Source organism: Tasmannia lanceolata, unplaced genomic scaffold (genome assembly GCF_043159265.1).
Source record: "Tasmannia lanceolata isolate RefF3 unplaced genomic scaffold, GAP_Taslan_0.1 ptg000024l, whole genome shotgun sequence".
NCBI classification, from domain to species: Eukaryota; Viridiplantae; Streptophyta; class Magnoliopsida; order Canellales; family Winteraceae; genus Tasmannia; species Tasmannia lanceolata.
Window position 1 is genome coordinate 10,428,121 of NW_027518701.1, and position 15,995 is coordinate 10,444,115.

Sequence of the window (15,995 nt, forward strand, 5' to 3'; positions counted from 1 at the left end):
CGCATCCGAATGAGTGTTTTTGGACAAAAATGCCCTTGTGTTGGTTTTCCCTTGAAAAAAGTAAGCAACAAATCCCAATGCATTTCACCTAAGATTTTGACCTTTTTACCTTCTTCTTCCCCATGCCAAAATCAAACTCCATTGTCTTTGTAAAAAACCCAAACGAAATTCCATTGCAGAGAGGTGAAACTCCCCTCTCCTAAAATGTAGAGTTTATTGGATCTTTTATTTTTCTTTGGCTATCAAACCTAAGCTTCTCAAGTAGGTCCATTGTGATACATTTGCATAGGTATAACATGTTCCTTACAATGCTATGGTGTATTGTCATCATCTTGTTTATTTGTTAGGGATTTGTTATGGTTTTGTTAGGCATTTGTTATTGTCATCATCCTCTTTACAATGCTATGGTGTATTGTTTAGATGGCCTAATACTTGGATGCATGGTGTATTGTCAGTTGGATGTTATGGTGGTTCATAGTTTAGATGGCCTAATACTTGTGAGAATGACTATATTTATAGGGTTTTAAACACTCAGAAGCACTCACTATACCTAGAGACCACTAATTATACTTAGGAACCACTAATTATACCTAGGACCCTATATTTACCATTATGTAGTGGTTCCAAGCTATAAATAGTCGTTCCAAGGTATAAATAGTGGTTCCAGAGTAGAAATATTGCGTCACACAATGTGTCGTCCAGAACTTCAAATGGAGCCCCGGAAGTTGAACCCATACGGGAATTTCCTGGAGCTTTTTCCTCTCAATTGAGGAGTTTGGGGACCACTTTTGGAGGATTAGAGGCCTTCCTCCATTCCTATGGCTCGGCTCTTCAAGAAAACGGGTGCAATCTTCTGAGTTTGTAAATTGAAACAGGAAGAAACCCTCTTCTAGGGTAAATAGTTGAAAGTCACCCTTGAGTTTCCATTTGCGGGAGAGATTTTCCTTAAGGGCGATGAAGTAGGGTCTCTTACCTAAGAAGTAACCCACAAGACAGTTTGACCATTTGATCTCCGCTTCTTCCATTTCTTCATCTCTAATATCTAGTTCCAGGTTCGTAACTTCATCTTCATTTGGGATAAGAAAATCAAGATTTGTTGGTGTTGGGTTAGTAGGAACTGGTGGGGCAACTTGCTCTGTCAAAAGAGCTTTCCATGGGGAGTTTTGGGTCGGATTTCCATTTCCAGGAAAGGTACTAGCAGATGCAATGAAAGATTGATCTTTGATTCTGAGATTTTGCCCTCGAATGGTGCTAGGAGGTAGGATTTCAGGGAGAGAGTTCAACGTAGAACCAGCAAGCTTGAGTCCAGCAATGGATCCTGTGAGAAGAGGATCAGGGTGTCCATCCTTGCATAAGGTATTTTGACTAATGGGGGTGATAGCAGCTTCTTTCCCTTTCTTATTCTGACCTTCTCGGGAGGGGTGCTGACCAGTCTCAGTAACCACACAACAGTAACCACACAACAGGGTGTATTAGGGGGACCAAGGCCAATAAGACTTTCATTGGGATTCGAAGGGTCAGAAACTTGCTGCTCAAAATTTCCATCTGCAGGTAAGCTACGTCCTTTAGACTTTGGAGAAGAAAAGGGGTTTTCCTTCATTGCAGAGGTCAACTGCACTAAATGTTGATGTGAGGTGGTTATCATTGGGACAAGGTTTGTTTTCAAGCTGGCCATTAATACGAAAGGAGTGCTCAGTTGTGGAGACTTGCAACAACTGAACGGACATGGGATTACTTTTCTCTTTAATTTGAATCAAGAGAGGGCGGGAAAGCTGGGATTTGATTGCATCTGACGAACTTGGCTTGAGAGTAGCAGTTGAACTGACTTGGGGCTCATTTGCATTTAATACTGATTCATCTTGCCCAGCAGGTAGTGAGGCTGCAGGTTTACTTTGCAGGCATGGCCCACTAGCAGGATGCACACAAGAGGGAGCACGACCCTTTTCTTCTTTTCCCAAGGTAAGGAGGTAGCTGGCCTTTCCATCTTTGCCTCCCAAGACATTTAATGCAGACAATTCAATATTGGGGGCTGCATTTAATGGAGGAGAGGGCTTGCAAGTGACAAGAGAGGGAAAGCACTGCTCCATCATCCCATCAGCAGTAACCAAAAACTGCTGGTTTTCCAGGATGGCGGTTTCGTGTTCTTCTTCTGAAGTTGGATTTTCAGAGTGCTGAATGCAGAATTCATCTTCAGAAATGGAAGATTTGGTTTTCCCCAGGAGCTGCTTCAAACGGTCATCGAAAGAGGCAAAAATGTCTTCTCCATCTTCAATGTGCTGCTTAATATGGGATTTCGCCATTTTCCTTGACTTTTTCGCACCTTTCTTCTTCTTAGTTGAGGAGGAAGACAGTTGAATCTCCTTATCAACAGCTTTTAAAAATTGCATATTCTCTTTAACTGAAGCTTGAATGCAATTGAGCTCCCCATTGGAAATTTGGGTACGAAGCTTTTGAAGAGACCTAGATGGGGAGGGCGTGGAGTCAATTTTGAGCTTTACCAGTTGAGGAAATGAGAGTGTTTCCAGGTCAGATTCGGAGGAGCTGCATATCTCTGGATTCTGAGATATTGCTCCTTCATGCGCCAGCTCCTCTTCAGTGTTGACTTTCATGGCCCCTTCCTTTTCCTGAACAAGATGAAGCCCCGGGACCAGTTGGTTAAACCTCCAAACTGATAAGGAAGGGAATCCCCATCAGAACCATTAAGAGATGAGGGATCGTGAGCATCCATGGCTGCTGATCCGAACTAAAAAATGCGTGGATTGATAGAGAAATATCGGGTTCTTGCGTTAATTTCTGGTGTTAGATGGAAAACTGTTATGAGATTCTTGGCCATAATTGACCAAGATTACAGACATGATTCTTTAAATATTCTTGCAACGCTCTTAGTTATTGAATACGCTAAACTAAGAGAATACATGGTTGACAGTCAAAGGAAGGAAAAAATGAGTGAAGCCCTGGATTTTGCTTTTTGGACAATCTATCACTGGGTTTTTTTTTTTTTTTTTTTTTTTTCTTTTCTTTTCTTTTCACAACGTTTCCTTAAACATTGGCTGTTTCGTGTATTGTTTATGGGAAATGATATCTCCACCCTCTTTTACAGCATTTTACCATCTTGTATTTATTTTTTTCAAAATGACTACATTACCCACCCCTTTTCTTTCTCTTTTTCTTAAAATGACAAAGAAATGGATAAAAAATTTAGGGGTGCAAGTGGGGCCGGGAAGGATCGCCACAAGAAATCCGCCATGTCTAAATCGCATCTGTTCATCCTTAGTTCCTTACTCTATAAAAACAGTATCCTATACTTTTTTTTAAGATGCATTCATCAGGCAGATAGATACAATACTAAAAAAGATTAGAAATCAGCCTAACATAATTGGGAATGGGTAGTATAAGCTGGTTAGATAAGTAGATTATTGAAAAAGTTAAGAGGTGTAGTAAAAATAAATAGAAAGAGAGGTGGTTGTGATACAAAATACCGTAAATTAATAAATAAAGGGAAATGTTATCAGCACTACTATATTTTGATGAGGGCACTCCTCACTTTATTAAAAGTACGGTATGGACCGCACCATAGGATGATCCAAACTGTCCATTAGATGGACCACAGCCTAAATAGGTTGTGCCCCAAAAATCACTTCCATAGGTTCAGAGGGTTAGGATCAAACTACGGAAATAATTTTTGGGCCACAACCTATTTAGGCTGTGGCCCATCTAATGGACGGTTTGGATCATCTTGTGGTGCTGACCATACCGTACTTTTAATAAAGTGGCGAGTGCCCTCATCAAAATATAGTGCGGTTAACATTTCCCTAAATAAATGATGAAGCAACAAAGCCGTCAAATACCAAAAAGAGAGGAAAGAAAAAGAAATTTTACTAATGAAAAAATAACACTTCTTTTACAAAGTCATTGCAGAAATGTGAACCAATTTGGGACCTAACATTGTTCAAATGCTTTAAAATGATTCGAGTCATGACCTACTGTGAGAACATAGGTAGTCAGAGCTGATGCCCATCAACAACCATCATGATTTAGTTACAAAATCAGTATACCTGTTGCAAAAACCATCACACGGTGAAACCCATGAAAATGTCTGTATAAATGAGCAGCAAACCGGGCAGATTCTTCGCATCTGACCGAAGACACTTTCTGACGAACCAGAGAACCATATATCAAACACACCAAAACGGAATAGAAAAACATTATTGTCCAAGATCCTGAACAGGTCCAAAACCTTTCCCTCCTTGCGTACTCCCCATCTGCGTATCTCACTCTCGGGAAGAAGTTCCTCTCCAAAAGATAGGTAAAAACGAGCAGAAAATCAAGGACTATAGCTTGCATGGTTCCTAAATATGTTTTTTATATTGTTTCTTCTTTAATAAAACATTCATCTAACATCCATCGTAAAGAAAATTTGAATAAGAAAAAGCAGATTTCATCTCCATGAGAATTAATGGCAAAGATCAAGAATCATTGAGGTTGATCGATTGCTACTTACAGGTCCAAATTAGACAATCCTATCCAACATGATACTTAAGAACATAGAGAAGGGAACTTTACATATGAAACCTAATATATAAGATGTATTCTAATTAATCATTGAGAAGTATGATATAGGAAAAAAGTATACCTGTTTGAAAACTATTTCCAATAAGTCCCTAAATACTTATGCTAACAGATGGTAGAATCGAGTAACTATAAAAAAAGAGCACTTTTGTTAAAAAGAAACATTTTTGAAATGGTAGGATACAATAAGTTTTGACCATAGTGAATTGTTACTGAAAAGTACTACTTTTCAAATGTCTGAAATTTCAAATCTACAACAAATCTACAGCAGGAAAGAATCTTAAAATTTGAAACTTTAGATTGGGATTCAATAGTCGGGTCTAGATCAAATTTAATCTTATGTTAAGAGTTGAAGGCTTGAAGTCTTGAAAGATAGCGAGACTCTGTGATTTAGGTATAGGTGAGAGGGTTTTAAAGGTTAAGATTAGGACTTAGCTTGTGGAATAGATACGGAAGGTATAGGTGAGAGTTGAAGGCTTGAAGTCTTGAAAGATAGCGAGACTCTGTGATTTAGGTATAGGTGAGAGGGTTTTAAAGGTTAAGATTAGGACTTAGATTGTGGAATAGATACGGAAGGTTGTGGCTGATTATTAAGGTAGGCAATTTGTCTTGCTTAAGCGCGAGTAAGTTTTCAAACTACTAACCTGTTATGGCGAGCTTAGCGCGACCATATTGTTGTGGCAGATCTCTGTAAACCAAATGATGGGAATAAGGCAAATGGGGCAGATCTCGGTAATATTAAACTATAATGTCATCATATAACAAGAGACATTAAATGGAGATTTTGTATGATTCTTGATAGAAAATATTATTCCAAGGTGTCATTCAATCCCATTTAGAGTACTATGTCATGGGTGTTTTTCAAATCAAATCAAGTTCCTCTTTTCAATCCATTTCAATTTTGGATATTCTAATAAACTAAAAACTATGTATTTTGATTTCAAATGTGAAATATTCTTTTCAAAAATTTCTATGCAATTTACGGATATCATATAGTATAGTCAACTTTATTCCCTTGCAAATATTCGTTTCCATCCATATGCATAACTATGTTATTTTCGAAAATGCAGTCAAAATTCAAATGCTTGCATTTCCAACAGTAAATGAACCATCACACACGATTCATATAATTAAACAACATGATATTTACAAAACATGCATAGAGTACATAAATGATCCATTCCGTGTAGTGTTACTAAATTCCTCTTCTTTTCTAAAATTCAAATGCATTCAACATACTTTATTAAAGGTCTAAATCAGTTACAACAAGAATTAATGCCTAATCATATAGTTTGCTTACATAGGAAAAAGGCGTAATACACTTGTAGGGAACGGTCTACCCACCTCAATTTGCACTCCCTCCAAGATGATTCTGACAACTCTGGGATGATTACCAAAGTCCTGAATCCCTCCCTTCTTCTCCCTTGATTGAACAAGATCATCTTCGAAACAGTCTTTCCTCTCCCTTAAAATCTCTCTCTCTCTCTCTCTGCCTCTCAATTTCTCTCTCAACAAGCAAAGGTAAGGAGTATGGGGTGGTCGACTTCTTTAAATAGGGATGAAGGAGTAGTCGTGCGACCCTAACTCTCTCCTTAATGCAAGACGAAAGTGCTTTGCAAAACTGAAAACCCATTCATTTCCCCCGTTTAACGCAAAAGACAAGTCTCCTCTTACATCACATGTTTTCTCTACTCAAACATGTGCCCCAAGCTCTTCTTCAATATAGGTGGATCTATCTCATGAAGTTATTCTTGATAAATTAAGAGGTTGGGACCTACACACACCCACGATTTTCACAAGGCTCCCATCTCATTCAAGAAGGTAAGCATCTATGGTAGTTTTCTATAGTAAATGGCTTTATTTACGGAAAACAATTCCTTTTCCAGTATGGAGTTTAATTTTCCCTCACACCGTGGCAAAGTAGCATCAAGGCTTGGACATTTCCATGCTTCGAGACTCCATTAAAGAGGATAGCCCTCCCTTTAATGGCTAATTAATGTTCATCTTTATAAAATCTCCTCTCTAATATTAATTGGTAAACCTTTCTTCCTATTAGCTGTCACTCAAGGAAAAGACACCCAACGTAGTCTAGCAATCTTGAAAACTTGTATCAAAAATTCAATTTACATATAAGGCTATTTTCTATAACGACACTCCCATATAAACATCTAAAAACTTATGCCCATCTTTTGATAAAGACAGCCCAAAAACATCCCAACTTGGGGCTGGGTATTACATTCTCCCCTCTCCCCCCCCCCCCCCCCCTAAAAGAGTTTCCTCCTCAAAATTCACATATCAAATGTCTTCTCTCTCAGAGGATTACTTTTCTGAATACAAGCACAAGTCATGGTTCTTAACCTAAATTCTTCCCATCACTCATTGTATTTGCTAGACCTCAAGTGAAATAGACATTAGCATAAAAGAGCCAACGCCTCCAACTTCCGTTGCGCACTTTGAGCAGTTGAACCTTCTCCTTTATTTCTTTTTTTTATTTCAAAAAATATATATCAGTATTTATAACAAATAATATCAACATAACATAAAATATATCCGAAGGAACCCTGTCACACACTAACTAATTTTACTATCTCACACCATCATCACTAACTCAAGTGCTAAACCAGGCGTCCCCGATGCGCGTGAATCCCTTCAGTGGTCTCTTATTAGCGCGATTAACCCATGTGCTAATCGGGCACCCCTAGAGCAAACGAATCCGTTGTACCCTCTCTTAATTTACTCGTTGTCTAATTCTACGTAATATTCAAACTCCTCAAGTACTAATACTTAGGACCTAAAGCCTAAGACTAAGCTCTGTACCACTTTAACTGCCAAGCCCCTAATCGTATTATTAGGCCGGTGCCCGTAACAGCTGCCGCAATGTCCTTAGTGTTTCCCCCACGAACACACAAGGCTCAACTTCCAACAGTTCAACAATTTACTCATAGTAGAATCACTTTAAAAGCATACACCTTTCAAAGCATCAACTAACTAGTGCGGAAGCTAAATTTACTTAATTAAAATAATATAACATCTCAAATACAAAAGTCATAATAAGTCTTTTAAATACATCAACATCAAATCACCTCACCCCAAAAAATACAGAGAATAAAAGACTAAAGTAAAATCTCTCGATCAACGGTGCAACAAATCTCCACAGTTCAACGGATCTACAGGTGATCATCGGGGTCTGAAAATGCTAATCAACGTAATGAGCACAACGACCCAGCACATAAACCAAAACCAACCAGCTAATACACAGTCACACACACATATATAATACAATGCGACGTTTGAAATCTTGGCTTATGCAAATAGTGTAAATGACATGCTTTTCTTGTTTCAAATCAACAATATTTCAAAGAAAAATTATTTTGAAAGCTACTTGTGAAACAAAGTACATTATGAAGTTTTCAAATCCATAACTTGTTTAAAATTATTATCTATGGGTTTTGTCGGTCTTCTTTGAGGCCAATGTCACATGTCATTAGCAAGTACCCAAACGAACGATGCCACATCACATTGACCAATGTTCACAAGACGGCAGTCTCAAGTGCGCGCAAATATATAATTAATCGTCCTCACCCCAAAATCTATCAGTGGTGGCCTACGAAATCTATCATCTATGCCGAAGGACACAAATAACCTATCAAAACCCATCACTGGGGCTTGAACAACGTTACAGGCTCCATCTCGACCATGGTCTACGTGATCACATCAAGCGCACAGACCCGCTGGTAGGCAGTGGGTACCAAATCAGCGAAATGTAACTCATACTGACAATTACATACCAAGATTGGGGCAGATCTCAGTTTGAAGATTATAATTCATTTTGGAAAATCTTTAGTTCTCAAGGTACATAGGGTATCTTTCAACACGTTTTTCCCAATATGTCGAGGGTATGTTCTAAAGTATATGTCAAGGGTATCTTCCAACCCGAATCGTTATAATGAAAAGGGTATCTTTCAACCCAATCATGTGATTTGCCAAGGGTATTTTCAACCCGATTAAAATATTATTCCAAAGTTTCATTCAATCCGATTTAGAGTAATTTGCCAAGGGTGTTTTTCAACTTAAATCAATTTCCACTTTTCAATCCATTTCAATTTTGGATTTTGTAATCAACTAAAAACTATGTATTTTTATTTCCAATTTAGAATATTCTTTCCAAAATTTTCTACGCAATTTATAGTATAGTCAACTTTATTCCCTTATAAATATTTGTTTCCATCCATATGCATAACTATTTATTTCCGAAAAGACAATCAAATTTCAAATGCTTGAATTTCCAACAATATATGCACCATCACACATGATTCATATAATTAAACAACATAATAATATTTATAAAACATGCATAACACGATTCGTATAATTAAAAAGCATAATATACAAAACATGCATAGAGTTCATAAATGATCCATTTCGTGTAGGGTTACTAAATTCCTATTCTTTTCTAAAATTCAAATGCATTCAACATACTTTATAAAGGTCTAAATCAATTTCAACAAGATTTAATGCCTAATCATATACTTTCTTACGCTAAGCTTGCCCCATTGTGACCTGATGGTCAAGGGTCCGAGTCACGGAAACAGCCCCTCTGCAAAGCAAAGGTAAGGTTGCGTACGTCTAGCAAAGGTGAGGAGTATGGGGTGGTCGACTTCTTTAAATAGGAATGAAGGAGAAGTCATGTGACCCTTCCTCTCCCCTTAATACAACACATAAGTGCTTTGCAAAACCGAAAACCCATTCATTTCCCCCTTTTAATGCAAAACACAAGTCCCCTCTTAAATCACACGTTTTCTCTACTCAGACATGTGTCTCAATCTCTACTTCAATATAGGTGGATCTATCTCATGAAGTTATTCTCGATAAATTAAGAGGTCGGGAACCCACGACTTTCACAAGGCTCCCATCTCATTCAAGAAGGTCATCTATGGTGGTTTTCTATAGTTAGTGGCTTTATTTGCAGAAAACCATTCCTTTTCCAATATGAAATTTAATTTTCCCTCACACCGTGCCAAAGTTGCATCAAGGCTTGAAAGTTTCCATGCTTTGAGACTCCATCAAAGAGGAAAGCCCTCCCTTTAATGGCTAATTATGGTTCATCTTTCTAATTTCCCCTCTCTCTAATATTAATTGGTAATCCTCTCTTCCTATTAGCAGCCACTCAAGGCAAAGACGCCCAACATAGGCTAGCAATCTTGAAAACTTGTATCCAAAATTCAATTTACATATAAGGCTATTTTTTAAAACTACACTCTCATATAAGCATCTAAAAACTTATGCCCATCTTTTCATAAAGACACCCCAAAAACTTCCCAACTTGGGGCTGGGTATTACATTCTCCTCACCCTTAAAAGAATTCCGTCCTCGAAATTCTCATACTAATCTCCTCCCTCGGAAGATTATTCTTCTGAATAGAAGCACGTCATGGCTCGCCTCCTTAACCTAAATCCTTCCTATCAGTCATTATATTGGCTCGACCTCAACCGAGATAGATATTGGCATAAAGGAGGTAACACCACCAACTTCCGATGCGCATTCTGAGCTATTGAACCTTCTCCTTTATTCCTTTTTATTTCAAAAAATATCTATCAGTATTTATAAGATATAAGATCAACATAAAATACAATATATGCTAAGGAACCCCGGCACGCACTAACTGATATTACTGTCTCACACCGTCATAACTAACTCACATGTTGAACCAGGCGTCCCCAATGGGCGTGAATCCCTTGTGCGGTCTCTTATTAGCGCGATTAACCCATGTGCTAACCGGGCACCCCTAGCCTACACGAATCCATCATTCCCATTCTTTATTGGATGTAGATTCTTCTCATATTTGAGAGAGAGGGTGAGAGAGGTCTATAAATAATTATTACCAGCTGCAAAAGTAGGACTTCTATATAATATTTTTTCTCAAATAAACAGGTAACTGGCTAGCACTACTTAAACAGTTGATATCAAAATGAGAAAAAAAAGGGGTGGAGTTGGTAGGATAAGTGGGTTGAAACATCCCCTGCAGCATGTGCAACTCAAGATGCTGAAAGTGTTGCTCTCACTTCTTCAACAGATCGTTGCCAAGGACCGCCCACTCCTTCCTAATATTTCCTCCCCTACAAGCTTGTTGTGTTTGTGGCTTCTGTGGAGATGACAGGTGTGGAGAGAAGATATGAAAAAGAAAATGGGTTTCAAAGTTTAAAATAAATTTAAAAAAAAACATGAAGGATAAGAAAACTAAAAAAACAAAACACCCACTCATGATGAGCTTGGTAAGGATATTTTAAGGAAACTTTGTGGTAAAAAAAATGGATTGTTTGCTAATTTGTCCATGAAGGCTGACATATAAGCAATTTATAATTCCCGTGGTTTGTAATGTATATACAGTGGCCCTCATATGTATTGATCAGAGATTGTAACAGCAAATGATAGTTTAAAGTATTGAGTGCTACTATCAAGAGATATGATTAGGTCGTTCGAGGTGCATTGTGACGAAGCAATTAATGCTTCGTCGCTTATCCAGGAACCGCTCGATTTATTCTACGATTTAGAATAAATGTGATGGAAATCTACTTCAAGAGTTAACCGGTAACACCCTTTTCAAAAAAAAGAGTTAACCGGTAACACCTCTTGACTTTTTCTTCGAAAATCATGAAATGCAAATCCCCAATCACCATGAAAACAGGCCGAATATTTCCATGTTTGCGAACCCCTCTCTTTGTCTCTTCTTCTCAAGAGTTTCACCGGATTCAAGGATCACCCTTCTCAAGAACAGCAATGATCTTGTCTCGATCGAAAGCTTATGCATTCCACTAGTTGGATTCTTCATGTCCTCGTTTAGGTATCTTCTGTGAATTTCCAAAACATGGATTCCTCTTTTCAATTCGTTCTTCTCAAGAATTTCTCCGAGGGAAACCTCGGCATGATAGAAAGCCTGGATTCTTCATAATAACATAACAGAGTTTTGGCAAATTCACAAATTTCTCTGCATTTGTTGTTTTATGAATGAGGATTGTTCATAAAATGTGGAGATGTGATTTAACATGGCTAAGGCAAAGACTCTTAATAATATACACTAAAATTGACAGAAATAGAACTCAATCGAAGAGTTTAAATTGCTTCAACAAAGATTTGAAGTATGACCTAATGAGGAAATTCTAATCTTGAAAATTGAACAACTAGATTGTAGCTTTCAGGGGCAAGAAAATAAATGGTTTCAGTAATGGAGTACAGAAAAAAAATTTAAATATACAGTAAGAACCTTAGTCACAGCGAAGAATGAAACAATGTATCACAGAAATATCATGAATACTGGATACAGGAAAAAAAAATTAAATATACAGTAAGAACCTTAGTCACAGCGAAGAATGAAACAACGTATCACAGAAATATCATGAATACTGGATCCATCAAATTAATTTCAGTTTACTATTGAAAATTCTATAATTCAGTTCACTATTGGAATTCCTAAATGATTAATCTTTAATGTTTTCTTTTCCTATATGCAAGCTATAGATTCTCTTAACACTAGTGTGAAAAACATTTCAGAGTCAGTTGGTTCTTATGTCAAAGTCAAAACATGAATAGAATAGCAGTAAAGGTTAATGCAATGAATATTACACAAGTGGTCTTGGATTTTGGATCTATAATTTTCCCATTTTCTTAGAGGTTCAACGGGCTTTCTTCGAAGAACAAAAAGAATTGGGAGATTATGAAATTTTTATGCCGAGGTTTTCTTCACCTATGTTATCCGGCGAAACTCTTGGGGAAAATGACAGGAGAGAAGGGCTCATGAAAATGGAAATATTCGGCATGTTTTCCCGGGATTGGGGATCTACATTTCATGATTTTCGGGAAAGAGGCATGATGATTTACCAGTTTGCTCCCCGAGTAGGTTTCCATCACATTTAATCTAAACCATAGATAAAATCTAACAGTTCCTGGATAAGCAAAGAAGTGATAATTGCTTCGTCGCGACATATGTGAAACGGCCTCAAAGAAGAAACGCTAATTTAGTACAAAAAAACCAACATAAGATGAAACCTTTCCTATTTTTGTAACAAAACTTCACATTAGAGAAAAGGAACAAAAGAAAAACAGGGAAACAAAAAAAGGAAAGAAAGAAAATAACAGAGAAGACACCAAAACCAATTTCTCCATTACAAATTAAAATTAGAGTAAAAGGGAAAACAAAGGAAGCAATCAGACAAAATAAAAACTTTTCACAATCTGTGATAGAAAGAAAGAACTAACAGGGAAAAAAGGGAAAAAGGAAAAGAACCCACACCTTAGTTTGAATGCAAGGGAGAGCACGAGAGTGCAAGAGACAGTGCAAGCGCAAGAGAGTGCAGTTTTCAAAGGAGAAATCCTAATGCAGAAAAAATTAAAATAAGATGGGAAGGTTTAGAATTTCTATTTTGATTGGAGGAGATTTAAGTTGAAGTAGGGCTGATTTATGTTAAAAAATGTTGAGGACAGAAAGTCGTATTTTGGGAGGAGATTTTGGTTAGTTTTCCTTGGAAAGTTTCTTTCATTGTTATAAAAGAATTCTAGTTTATCATTGAAAAAAAATTCTAGTTTATTTAGAAGTTTTTTATGTTGGAAAATAAATATGAAAGGTCCGGAATGTTTGTGTCTAGAAAGGAAAATGTTTTGGAAGTGAAAAGAATCAATTTATATGATGTAAGTACGACACTCTAATGGGGAAGTTGTTAATTAGTTATATAATTGAATCTTACCCAAATAGCTTTGTCTTTTCCTTTGTTTATTTCGCTTTAGACAGCTTGGTATCCTAGTCCTCATATTTACTTTTATTATGTGCGTAGTTTTGTTTCAAGTAGAATTTAATTTCAAATTTTGTGGTTGTTATTTTATTTCCCTAGCACCATAATTGGTATATAGAAAGGTTGATCCTGGGATTTGTGTGGTTATGAGAAATCATTGTTGTGGACATTTTGATGGAAGTCGAAGGAATATCAATCAGTGTTTCAAATTAATGCCCTAACAAGACAAGTAGAGACCATGATAAGATAAATGGATCAAGTTAATGTACAAAAGTCAACTGTCACACATAGGATTGGTTGGGACCACAGAGATCGACAATTTTTTAGAGAACTCCACTAACCAACCGATTGGTGTTTAAGGTGCAACTCGAGCATAAATCCAACCAGGAGGGGGAAATGGGATTTGCTTTGGTTAAAAATTGCATGAAGAGGTTTTGGGAAACCCAACTCAATAGACCAAAAGGAAAGGCGAAGAGTGGTTCGACTTCATCCAGCATGTTGTAGAGGGTGAAGAAGGTTATGAAAAAGTGAGAGAGGAATTCAGGATCTGGACTACGAAGAGCATCTGTTAGAGAATGTGAATGATTCCAAGTTTTATGGGACATTCGATTGCGCTGAACATTACCATGAACATGATGATTTACAAGAAAATTTTGATGCGAAAATTTGTAATGAAGACATTGATGAATCCATGAAAGAGAGTAAAGGCTGTATCAAAGCAACCCCATTGAAAAACTTTTGGGTTATGTTTGGTTTCAACAGTAAGAACCAAAGTCTTTTAATGGATTTCTCAAAGAAGCAAAAAAATTTCAACATGTTGTTCATAATGATGCAATAAACTATCAGAAAGATGGTATACTTTTGTTAGAAAGTACTTGAACAAGAATTTTTATGAAGTATATGTATGGAGGCTTTGGGTTTAGAAAGTCCCTGTTTTGGAAAAGGCAGAACTGTTTGAAGCTTCTAGGGGCCGTTTGGATACGCGGATTTTAGAATTCGGGATTTCTTCAAAATTGTAGCTAAGAGACAAGAGAAGAAGTGGACCAGCCATCATTTTTAACTCGTTTTTTACTTCTCGCCCTTCTTTCCGTCAGCAAGAGAGTAGCAGATCCTCCTATATTTCCAGGTTTTAGAAATCTTAGGATGCAGGAGAGATTTTTAAAACCTGAATTTCTCACTTAAAATCCAAGAAATGCTGTCAGCACAGCATACAACAGCTTGATCATGAACCCTCTTTTATACTGTTTTCAAACTAAAAACTTGGATTCTAAAATCCTCATATCCAAACGGCACCCTAGAGTTTCTACATTGACTTGAGAGGGTTAATTTGAAATTTGAAGGTTGAGTTTAGGTTACGATGGAAGTTACAATTATTTTTATTTTTTGGGTAGATAAGCTGGGATTGAACCTCTGACCTCATGGTTGAAGAACGTAGTCTTTACCAATTGAGCTAGAGGCTCAACCCCTTAAAAGTTATTATTTTTATAAGAGATTTGGGTTAGGTTTGTTTGAAAGTATCAATTTTTTGTTCTAAAAGAACCCTAGCTTGTTTAATAGGACTACTTTAGAAATGTTTTGAAGATAGAAAAGTGAATAGAAAAAGGGAATAGAAAAAGGTCCAGGATGTTTGTGCCTATGAGGGAAGGGGATTTGGAGGTGAAAAGAGTATTCCCGTGATGTCAGACACCCTTTTTTTTTTTTTTTAGCTTTTGACTAATTGTGAAATCTATGCAAATAGTTTTGCCTTTTTCTTTGTAGTTTGTTGTTCTCTCTTTGAGATAACTTCATATCCCAGTGTCTATTGTCTTTTATTAAGTGCTTGGTTTTGTTTTGTTTTGAATTTAAGTTTGAAACCCCCTTTGCACTACTCTCCACAACCCAACACAATAACGTCCAAAGTGAAAAGCCCACCCATTTGGAAAATACGCAAAATTTTCATTAATCAATTGGAAGGAACATTTTATTGGAAGAAAAAAAAAACACAGGAGATTTTACAGTGGAGACATCCGCTCCCAAGCCTCAAGAAAGTTACAGCTTACACCAAATCTACATATTTCAATGCTCTATATTTTTTATAGAGAGACTGCTGACAAAAAGATATGATGCTGATTGCTCGTAGATATATGCTATTGGATTATAGCTAATGATGCGTTAATACAGTGAATTTCAATGGATGTAGTTAGAAAGAAACAAAAATGCAGAATAAACATGGAAGACTGTAGCTGTGGTAGATGTACTTCTACATGTTTTTCTTTTCTACATATACTAAAATATACACACTGTGTGTGGATTAACCACCAGAAATTCCGATGTTCTTCACTGAAAAGATAAACCCTTCTCCAAACTTTACACTGAGATGAGAATATTCAAATGTCAGACTTGCATACACAATCTGTATCCTTTATGTGCACAGGAGTTGAGTTGAGGCAGATGGGCAGCACAGGTGTATGTTTAACCCTCCATTACTTTTCAATTTTGAACTTCAATCACAACTACATCACTCCCATTCCAATTGCAATCCTTTCACTGATGTTGAGTTCTTCCCAGTCATTGTTTTACAGGAAAAATTCATTCCAATTCACATAAGACAGTAAAATCAAATTAAAATGTACAAAAAAAATATACTAGTCCACATATACCCTT